Below are 12,354 nucleotides of genomic sequence, written 5' to 3' on the forward strand. Positions count from 1 at the left end.
CCTAATCTCTTAAGTATTTGTCCGCGAGAGTCCTCTAATCTAGCCAGCTCTTCTGCAATGATAGCACCAGACTCCTCTGCATACTTCAAAGCCTTCTTCAACCTATCCACTTCCTCACGGTTGGAATCCAAAGAACTGAGTAACTTAGCTCTATCCGTATCCTTTCTCGCAAGATTAGCTATCAGCTGTACAATAGAACTCTCATGTGACTGAAGCTCGCTGCCAATGGAAGATCTCAGGTCACGCCACTGTGTCAGTCTATGCTCCAACTGAGAAGATACAAAGGAAGAAGCTCCATCAGCCTTTAGCTCCCCTAACTCTCGGAGTTCAGACTCCAGAACAACAAAGTCGGCAGCAAAAGAATCAGCTAATTAACTCCGAATGTCCCTCTTCTCTGATCATCGTCATGTGGCGAAAAAGGGAACGTCTTAACTGATCAAAACAATATCCTTGATGAAGAAGATTCTCGATCATGCCATCAAAAAAGACGACGAAAGAACTAAGATCCATTCGGAAAATGTCTTTGCTGGGATCGGGATCAGCCAAAAGGGCGAGGACGCGCTCATATGGAGATGGTTGGGATCCTACAAACAATCATGTGAAAGAATAAGAGATTCTCGAACATGGTAAAAAAAAATTAAAGCGAATTACAAGCATAACAATACCAATAGAGGTCTCCGTCAGTCTAGTCTCAACAGGCTCCGAGATGACAGCAGGTGGGGTCGTTGAGGGTATATCAACCTCTCTAGGTAAATCTGTAATGCCTCTCGGCTGTGAAGGAGAGACACCACCGTTATGCAAACTAGTAGTCCTAGATACCGTAGTCACATTAGTCATGAAGGCTGGTCCTATGGTTACACTTCTTTATTAGTCAAATGGAAATTCAGATGAATAAGGAGGATCGCGGTGACAGGATTATATGCATACCTGCAGATCCATCACCCTCAGGTAAACTAGAGATGCCAGGAATCATAACTGAATCAGTCCCAGTGATTGGTCCTGTGATTACAATTCTTTGTTAGTCAGATAAAAAATTTGATAAAATGAAGAGAATTAGATATATACCTGCAGACGAATCACCCTCAAAGGATGGTCCTATAGTCCCTCTGGTGGCCTGCTCCGCCAACATGTCAGCTAACAGTCTAATGTTAGATCCTGAGAAACTCGGTGCTGAGACATACGCATGTTCCTCGAAACCCATATCACGGAAGGCCTCATCCTCGACTGGTCTCTCTAACACGGGTCCTGCGCGAGAATTTAGGGGTTGGATATGTACAAAAAGACGGGAAAAGAGGGAAGAGCTCAGATTTACCTATAGTAGTGGCAGAAGATTCTTTTGCCCCGATATCCGTGCCTGGATTCTTCAATTTATCTAAAAGAAAACGAAGCGCAGAGATAATTAAAGGAGGAGTAAATCCTGAATTCCCTAACTCTTTCAATTACTGCTCGAATAGGATATTACCGGAGTTAGATATACCTGAGCATATAACCATCGGGTCGACGTTATCAACCTGCTCAGCACCCCTATTTGTTTCAACATCCATAGGCTCATCATGAATGGCATCACACATCTACTGCACGAAGCTATCCAAATGGATAGGATCGGGGAATACAGAGTCTTGTGGAAGTTCACCTTCGTCATGGTTTCCTGAAACACAGAACATAATTAAGTTCAATGAATCCAAAAAGAGAATCATCTTAAAGCAATAGAGACAATAAATCATTACCCTCTCCTCTAGTAGTGCCTCCTAACTTTGCTCTGTAGGTGCGCTGACCAGTATGAGATTTATGAGCAGTCTTCTTCCGTTTTGGAACACGAACTCTTACAGAACCAACATGCCGTTCATGCATGAACTTAGTACGCATATCAACCTGTGCCGAGGCTTGGCAACTGGGCTGTGACCTCACGTGCCGAGAAGCGAGCAGTTCATGCTCATCAACCATTCTACCTGGGGTGATAAGACTCATCTTGTTAGGATAAGTGAATAAGACTTTTCGTTCTGGCTTTTGAAAAGCCAGTTGAGATCTAGAAAGGGTAAAACGTTGATGCCAACGAGAGAAGGCCAGATCCGTTAATTCTGAAAAGAAAGAGTCTGACAAACCTGCATTAGGTTCTTCCCCGTCAGTATCTATGTCCACATATTCTTCCTCAGAAGTCTCATCCTCATCGTCAGTAGGAAGGAGCTCTTCATCATCCTCCATCTTGTCTCTGCTCAAAAGGGAAGGTTTGGCAGGCCTTTTCCCCTGCTTCTTCGAAAGCTCGGCCTTACGAGCAACCTTGATAGTAATTTGAACCAAATGCTCAGCCTCTAACTCTGAAAGACTCCTCACGCCTAGAAACTCATTGGCAGAAAGGAACCACTTACAGCTGAGAAAAGTAAGCAACGGCTTGTGCTTGGATGAAGGAAGAGCAAAGTAGGCTCCAGTACAGCCCACCATAGTCCAAAGCCACACTCGAACACCGTTAATAAGCCCCCCCTCAGTCCTCAAACCACGGCTCAGATTCCCAACATATAGTTGGTCGTAACCGAACTGGCGAGCGAATCGGCACGGAAGATAAGGCTCTATGTGACAATGATTCTTCACCCGTAGAACAAGATATCCAACGCAAATGTTCACCAACCAACGGAAACAACCAGCGTCAAGAAAAGTCCGACCAGTCATGGGTTTCTCCTCATCAATCAACACATCATCGTAACGGCCCGAGAAGCGAGGAAAATACTTGAAGAACTCCCAGCTCTTACGAACTTGAAGCTCTCGCTGTACATCAGTGAATGTCTTCCCGAACCATTTACTCCTTTCCAATAGTTGCACAAAAGGAACGGAGGCATCAACAGTACTAGGCGCTGACATCAAATCAGGACGGTGAAGAACGAGCCACGCCATTAGGTATGTATACGGAAGCTCGACCTTTACAGAAATAAGCTCGGTCGACAGTTCAGAACCCACCTGTGTAAAACCATCGACCAAATACCTAAGCCCACAATGGATACCAGCAACCATCACCGGAAGCAGAGAAAGCTCCCTCCCGTAAGCTAGTTGAATAGCAGGGAAGAGCACCTCAAGAGGTAAGGCATCAAAAAACTGATATGGAACAACGCACTTCTTCAACCAGATAGCAAGATTGCCTGCTAACAGAGTCTTGGGCTGAATAGACTTCTGTGCATGACAAAGAAATGTCCGAAACTTGGTCCCTGCAGAAAAAGCCCCCTCAGCACTGGCAATAGTGAGGGAGCAAGCTTTGGCCTTCTCCATCAATTCATTAACGGCAGAAGGTGTCAAAATGTCTAACTCATGAACAGTCTCGCTTAGATCACCCTCCAAATGATGGAATAGGTAAACAGCGAACTGCTTCAAGCTGATTTGTTTCTTCCTCTTCGCCTGAGTGGTCACCTTGATTAGAGATGTATAATAATGACACGTAAGATCCCAAAGTGTATCGTACATATCGGGAGAGTCCTTCTTCAGCCACTCCAATTGCAGGTTCGAGGGAAAGTACTCCTGATACGGACAATCCCCCATCGGAAGACCAGAAACTTTGTGCATCTCATGCAAAGCTAGCCCCAACTCTCCACCGCAAGTTAGAAGGTGTTACTATCGGGGACATATGTTTCTAATAATGCTAGGAAGTGGCGACAGCTGACCGGGAATCCATACATGGTGGCTCGTATGGGCGCATACAACCCACTGCTTCTCAGATCACTCTCCCAACGTCCCAAGACGTAACTAGTCATACGTGTCCACCATCCCTTGGGTTGTGAGTAAGCCCAACAAAAACATTTAAAATCTGGTGGAGGTAACTTCCTCCCAAGCTTAGCCAAACGATTCCTCACAGTAGGAGCAGCTGCTGATACCTCATCTGGGGGTGCGGTATCAAGACCCAGAATTCCTGATCGAAGACCGCAAATATAATTATGCCCATCGGAACCTGGAGTCTTATGGTGGGAGATATATCTGCAATGAACTCGGTCACCATCATCTGTAAGATTCTAGGACATCCGTCGCTGTACAGCCTGCACCTCCAAGTGAGCAAAGGAATGCTGGCGGGGAATGGAAGGAATATAAAGAAGAGCTCCTTCATCATTATTCAACAAATGCTCATCAGCAAGAGTCAACCTAGCCGGATCCTCAGCGTGATCTCCAAATAGATAACCAGGCCTCTCTAAAGCCTGAGTAGAAATGGAGTCTGCGGTAAAAGGGGCATCAGTAATCAACTAGCGTAATGAACGACGTCCCCCATCTCGTATCAGACGACAGGATTCATCGGAACGGCTCCTATCAAACTGAGGGATCGGACCAATGGCCTGCCTATCAGCAATAGAAGAGAAAACCTCCCCACTGCAACCACTAGTAGCATGAGGGGGAAGACTGTCCGCGGGAAATTCAACTGCAACAAAACAAGGGTAGAATCAGAAAATTATCCATGAATTATACAAGGATTAAATTCATCTCACAAGAGGGCGAGATAGGATCATCCATTGGGCAATTGGCGAGACGATTTTGAGTGTCCTACCTGGATGAGCGGTATGCACCGTCACGTAAGCAACGTGGTTACGGCACACCGCGACCTACACAATGTAAGAGCAAAACGAAATCGCCCCAACATGGCAGAAGACTTGAATTGGCCAAGCCAAACAAATCTGAAACTTCGATCCCCGCGAAGGGGGATGTCGGTTCTTCCCGAATGACCCGCGAAGGGGGTAAACGAGGGTATAACAGAACCATAAATTTCCTGAAACCTCGGTCCCCGCGAAGGAGGATGTCGGTTCTTCCCGAATAACCCGCGAAGGGATCAATCGGGGATACAGAAAGCACACATGCTCACCCCCGAAAGAGAATGCCGCGGAGGAGAATGCCGCGGGAGCCTCCCTCTCGCTATGCTGTGAAAAGGAGCGACTCCTATGAAATCGCTGTTGGCGCGGAGACATGGAGAACCTGCAATGAAAATTAACGGATCAGGTACAATCATAAATCTAAACGCCCGACAGTTAAAAGGGAAATTGAGAACTTTAACTAAAATCCTATAAAATAAATAGGATTTTATAGTTGAAGTCTAATTAAACCTATGAGTTTTGTGCATGCAAACAATAAGCTCAAATTGCGGTATAAACCCCCGTAATGAATTTTTTGGTGAAATACCCAAAATACCCCTCGTGTTCAAGGCAAAATTCTAGTCATGGACACACTCGAATTAGGTCATGATCATCGTGTTTGTTCACCTAACATCCTCGATGTCACACAATTTCGCCTAATTTTACGAATAAACCCTTTTATCAAATTTGGCAAATTTTGCAAATAAACCCCCCACAAATTTTGGTTTAGTTTGCACATGCTCCTCTCAAATTCTTGGTCATGGGATCGTGGTCCAAACTCTTGAAATTTCAGCCCCAAAATTTCAGCCCTTTTGCAAATAAACCCCCCACAATATTTGGTGGTTTTTTTGCAATTAAACCCCTCAAACAATGTTGATTCCTTTGCGTGAAAACACCCCTCAAAGTTTGGCCAAATAGGTGTGGAATTTTAGTCCCAAATTTCAGTCTACTTTTGCACAAAAACCCCTAAAATTTCGTCCATATTGCATTCTTGCATAAAACTCCCCAAATATTAGTCCATACATACAATCTATCATCAAGATCCTATCTTTTTCACAAAACCCACTTCATGAAGGCAAAAATTTAGAACCTCTACATACAAATTCATGGCATACCCTCACTACAAGCATAAAGTTTCAACCTTTCTAAAAAAAAGAGGAGAGAGTTGAAGAGGAACTTACCCAAACCAAGAGCTTGAAAATCTGTGACGCCCCTGGGTTCACATAAGGCTGCAGTCCGAGGTGAAACCAGGAATGTCAAACCTGCCATGCACCACACCGTGCAATAACATGTTTCACCATCACAATTACTATCTCTCTAGAGGAATCAATAATAGGTGTAGGTACAAAGCAAGTAAAAGGTTTTACAACAAATACTTGATAAAATGATAGAACATCAAATTAACACATCTCCTCAAACAAATAAACTGGAATACATAGTCAAAGTCTGAAATGAATAATAACAATCTGGAGATCTCAACATGTCTCAAAGTACATAATATCTGATGCAGGAAATAAAGCACACAACCTTTACAACTCTAGAACATAAACCTCTTAAGTCTAAAAATGTCTCAAGTGGAGTACAAAATAAAATACATCTAATAAGAGGATAAATAGGCACTAGTAAGGGTCGCCCTCATCCTGCGACTCTCCGGGCTCCTGGCTCGTTACCTGAAAGGGGGAGGGATAACGAGCGTCAAAGCACTAGCGAGCAACATCACAACCAACCCCAAGGGATAGGGCTTATTGTATATGAAAATACAGTTAATACATAATAATATAAAATTATTTGTCCTAACAATAATGGGTTTTGGTATTTAGGAAATTACAACACGAGCGTAGGTACGTCGAGCGAAATAATCCAAACAAGGAAACCCTCATGTATATACCTTGTATCTCAAATTGTAAATCCCTAAATACTAAACCTGAGGTCTAATACAAGAAACAATAAATAAAACAAATACAAACCCGTGACCGTTGTCCAACGCATGGACCGGATGTGACCGTTGTCCAACGCATGGACCGGATGATAATGCATATCCAACACGAGGACTAAGTAAAGTGAATGTCCAACACAAGGACTAAATATAAACTATACAAAGTGTAGATGTTGAATATATATATATATTCTTATATGCAAAAGATACACATAGTCTCATGTCGCACGTGCCTCGATGTGCGGATCAGTACTTGTGTCAAAAGTCAACTCACATGTATAGGTAAATCACTAACATTGTAAATTGGTGTCAGATAGTCGAGGCGAACTCTCGAACGTGTGAAAAGTATACAACAAAACCAACAGTACCCAAAACTGTGCGGCGGTCGACCGCAGAGGTCACTCCGGTCGACCGCACACAAAGCACAAATCCACTGAGCTCAAAACTGAGCGGCGGTCGACCGCGGAGGTCACTCCGGTCGACCGCGAAAAGAGCAGAAACAATTCTGCTCAGCAAAACACCCAGCGGTCGACCGCCTCGTCCTCTGTGGTCGACCGCGAAGCAGACAGAAGCCCAGTTAGGGTTTCTGTCAGCTTCGAACCACATACAAACTTGATGATTTCTACACTATTATAAATCTAACATTTCTAATATGTCATATAATAGAAAACAACGAACTGAAATAATTAAAATCTCGTCACCAAAGTCCCAAACACATAAACATGTATGATTTGAAAGTTTTAAATCAATAAAACAGAATTTACTCTTATTAAATTATTTCAGATCTAAATCTCAGGAAAACAAATTTGTGGGTGAGCTTTTAAAATCTGAAATACTTGATTTATGCATCATATACCATAATGATCTAGTATTTATACAAAAATATGATTTTAGGCCCAATAACACTGGATAAAAACTCAAATTTAAGCATGAAAACAAAAGTGGTGAAGTTGGGCGAGATGTTACTCGCCTCTGATGGGAACAAGGGTCCTGAATCTATAGGAGAACAATCCCCTTCGCTGAACACCGATGGATCTCGCGAAACCCCACCGAAAATCCTTCGAAACATAGGAGAACAATCCCCTTCGCTGAACACCGATGGATCTCGCGAAACCCCACCGAAAATCCTTCGAAACAACCCAAAAATGCCAAAATCCGAGCTAGGGTTTTGAGAGGAGAGAGAGAAGGGGGCTGAGGCTATTAGGGTTCAATAGAGGGTTCTGAGAGCTTCAAAATGAGTATATATAAGTAGGGTAATAACCGGGTTTGGTATAAACAAAACTAACCCAAAACAGACTGAAACTGGCGTCTGTACGCTGAGCGGTCAACCGCAGCGACCACGGCGGTCGACTGCTCAGAGTTCTGGGTCATGCTCAGATTGGGGTTCGGTAAAAAGGTTATAACTTTCTCATACGATCTCGGAATGAGTTGATTTAAGATTCGTTGGAAAGTTATTGAAGAGACCTACAACTTTTGTCTTATACACTTTTCCAGATTCTAACTGAATCAGTATGCAAAACATAGTAATGCTCAACTGGTCAAAATTCTCAGATTATCACTATTTGCCTTTGTGCATGTTTTGTGTATCTACACTCATATATTCACAAATATACATTGAATTAATCTCAAATCAATTCCTATCATACTCAAACATCAAAATACATTATTTTTACCATATAACATATTTATAATTATTTATCACACTATATTCAAATTTTCGGGGTTTTTCATTCTTCCCCCTTAAAAGAATTTCGTCCTTGAAATTCGGAAATCGTACGCATCTCGCAATATGAACTTCTAGATGAACATATAGAAATATTTATACCTAACAATCTAAAATGGTAATACTCTCACTCGAACCCTAATCTAGTGGAACTAGTACATCGGGTGAAAAATCCAAACAAGGAACCCCCCATATATATACCATGTGTTCCAAAAGATTAAGAATTAAGCAGAAATATTCATATTCTAGTGCATGTTAAATGTAAATATAACCCAAGATGTAAATATAATATAAAACACATATCATAAAAATTAATTTACCTGTTCAAACAGGAGTGGGTAGTCGTGACGCATGTCCTCATCGCGCTCCCAAGAAACCTCTTCAACTCCTTTCTGGTTCCACTGAATTTTCACCAAAGGAAAAAAAAATATTGTTTCTAAATTTCTTGTCTTCTCTAGCAAGTATATAAACTGGGATTTCAATCGTAGTCAAATCATCCTGAAGCTAAATCTCCGATGCGTTCAACACTCACTGCTGCTCTTCATCATGTAATTGTTTCTTGAACATTGAAGCATGAAATACTTTATGTACTCTGGACATCGATGCTGGAAGGTTTAGTCCATATGGAACAGCTCCAATAAGCTCTAAAATCCGGAACGGTCCAATATATCTCAGCTCAAGCTTTCTCCGCCTTCCGAATCGCTGAACGTCTTTTATAGACGATACTTTCAGCATAACTAACTCTTCAAATCTGAAACTCTAAATGTCCTCATTTCTTATTTGCATAGCTCTTTTGCTGACTCTGAGCAGCTAGAACCTGTTCTCTGATTTATGTTACTTTCTTAGTAATCTATCTCATAAGCTCTGGTCCAAGCATTAAAATATCCTCCTGCTCTACCCAATATATAGGCGATCTGCAAGGCCTCCCGTACGATGCTTCATACGGGGCCACACCAATTATCGCTTGATAACTGTTGTTATAAGAGAACTCTATCAGTAGAATATGATCCTCCCAGTTGACTTTGGAAGTAAATGGCACAAGCCCGCAACATGTCCTCCAACATCTGATTTACTCTCTCCATCTTACCATCCGTCTGTGGGTAGAATACACTACTGTAAGATAAATCCGTTGCCAAATGAATCCTGGAAATCCTTTCAAAAATGCGGAATGAACACTGAACCTCGATCCGATACCATCGTACCTGGAACTCTATGAAGTCGAACTATCTACCAAACAAATATCCTCGCATATGCCTCGGCGGTATAAGTAGTCCTTACTGGAATGAAATATGCTGGCTTCATTAGTATATCCATTATCATCCAACCAGAATCATTTTCTTTCTTCGACTTTGGCAACCCTACAATAAGGTTCATAAAAAGGTCCGCCCACTTCTATTTCGAAATGGGGAAAGATTGAAGTGTTCCTACCGGTCCCTAATGTTCCACCTTCACTTACTGACCGGTAAGACACTTAGCTATATACTCTGAAATCTTCCTATGCATATCACTCCACCAAACGTGTCTCTTTAGGTCTTTGTACATCTTAATTATTCCTGGATGTACAGAATCACGAATTCATAGTTCTTAATAAACTCAATCCACCGTCGCTGCCTCTGGTTGAGTTCCTTCTGGGAGAAAAGATACTTTAAACTCTGGTGGTCGATGAACAACTCAAATTGCACTCCATATAAGTAATGCCTCGTGACTTCAGTACAAATATCACTACTGCTAACACCAAATCATGAGTGGGGTAGTTCTGCTCGTGCACCCTAAATTGTCATGAGGTATATGCTTCTACCCTCTGAGTCTGCATCAAGATGCCGCCTAAACCTACCAATGATGCATCTGAGAAAACAACGTACGTCATGTCACTACTCGAAATAGACAAAACCGGTACTGTAGTCAACTTAGTCTTTAAAGTATCAAAGGCCTTCTGGCACTCTGTGTTCCAAATGAACTGTACACCCTTCTTCGTAAGGCGTTCAAGTGGCGCCGACATTTTCAAAAAGTCTAGGATGAACTTCCTGTAATAACCGGCTAACCCAAGACAAATCTCTATCACCATCTTCGGCGGTTCCAAAACAAGAATTGCTGTAAACTTAACCGGATTCACTGCCATGCCCTCTCTGCTGTTGACGTGGCCGAGAAATCTAACTTCTAAAAAAAAACCAAAACCTGTATTTGCTGAACATGGCATATAACTAGTGCTCCTGAAGAGTCTGCAATGGTACTCGTGTTCTGCCTCCGATCTCAAAAATATGAGAATATCAAACTGGTCCATGAAGGGAGGGAAAAACCTGGATCATCACATTCATGAATATCATGGGTGCATTAGTCAACCCGAATGGCCTGACTAGAAACTCTAAAGATTCACATCGAACCGAACCCACAACTATGATAACCAGAACGAAGATCAAACTTCGAGAAATACTACGCTCTCTGCAACTAGTCGAACAAGTCATCAATCCTAGGTAATGAGTACCTATTCCGGATAGTGACCTTGTCCGGCTCTCTATAATAAATGCAAAATCTCATATTACCGTCCTTTTTCTTCACGAAGAGGACCGATGCGCCCCACGGAGAAAAACTCCTACAAATAAATCCTGAGCTAACAACTCGTCCAACTGGGTCTGAAGCTCCCTCATCTCAGCTGGTGTCATACGATAGGGTGCGCGGGATATCGGGACTATGCCCGGCTGCAACTCAATACACAACTCGACCTCTCACACAGGAGGTAACCCAGGTATATCCTGAAAGACATCCTGATACTCTGAGACAACTCTAGTCTCTAATAAATCAATACTCAGATCCCGTCACAGCACCTCCTCGATATACGCCAGAAACGACTCCGCAAAACGGTTGCCCTGAGAGGTTGCTACAATCATCTCGGACCCATCGGACGCTCGCAAATTGACTGTCTTCGCAAAGCAGTCAATACTAGCCTGGTAGGAGGATAACCAAACCATACCAAGGATAACAACGAATCTGGACATATTCAACGCTATCAAATCGACAACAAACTCTGACTCGTCTAGTCTGATGACATATTTCCGGTAGATAGAGTGGACACCTCTCCTAGAGGAGTAGATACTGACAACGGAATATCTAAAGAATGTGCTACAAGCTGAAGCCTACCAATGGAGGTATGAAAGATGAGCGAATTTTCTGAATCAAATTAGATCCGAGCTGAAAAGAAAATCAAGAATAAAGCTCCGTTCGAACCCTGATCATGCGGTACTGCTGAATAGATTCCGCTAGATAATGCAAATCTCCTGGATGATGCAAATATAGCCTGCTGACCCTTAATCCTCGGATTAAAAAGTAGTGCCTCTATTTCCCCATTGCTGGCTGAAATTACGACTCTGAGACTGTCGTCCGTGACCTCTATCTTGCTGGCTCCCTGTTGGTGTACTGCGACAATTCTTTCGCTCTTTGTTCGATCTTGTTGTGATTGTAACATGTACTCTAAATTCTGTACTACTTTGGCGCTCTCGTATCATACTGTGCTCCTTTCTTATATTGTCCTTGTTGCTGAGTAAAAATCATTCTCCCACTGCTAGGATTCTCTAGTTTTCGCAATAGTTCTCTTACCATTGTCATATTCACCATTCTGGTTTTAATTTCTTCCTCCACTATGGGCATGACTCCCTGCTTTACTTAGACTAGCTCTAACTGCAAGTAGTGACTAAAATTCTCCCGAATAGGTGATAATTGCTACCCCATCAAAAATCTGGATGTTGTTGCTATCCTCCAGCGATGCCCTCAGTGCTGAATACATCTAACTTCTGCTTGGTACTGCTGACGGAAACAGATACACTTCTTGCTCCTCGAGTGTTGTAAGATCTTATTGCTAACGGTGCCATGAAGTCGATCAAATACTGTGGAGCCTGCTGCGGCTCGGCTCTGCATGCCCAGCTCTCCAGGTGCGAGTTTTACCTCGACCACATCCTCGTTTTGATATTTATAATATCAAAAGGAGAGCTTAATTATAACAGTAAGCGAGATAATAAATATATATATATATATATATACATAACGTATCACAATACGAATTCATAACACATAGTATTCACGCAAATACCTTCAATCAACATAAAATAGTT

This window comes from Asparagus officinalis, chromosome 7 (assembly GCF_001876935.1).
Source record: "Asparagus officinalis chromosome 7, Aspof.V1, whole genome shotgun sequence".
Taxonomy (NCBI): Eukaryota; Viridiplantae; Streptophyta; class Magnoliopsida; order Asparagales; family Asparagaceae; genus Asparagus; species Asparagus officinalis.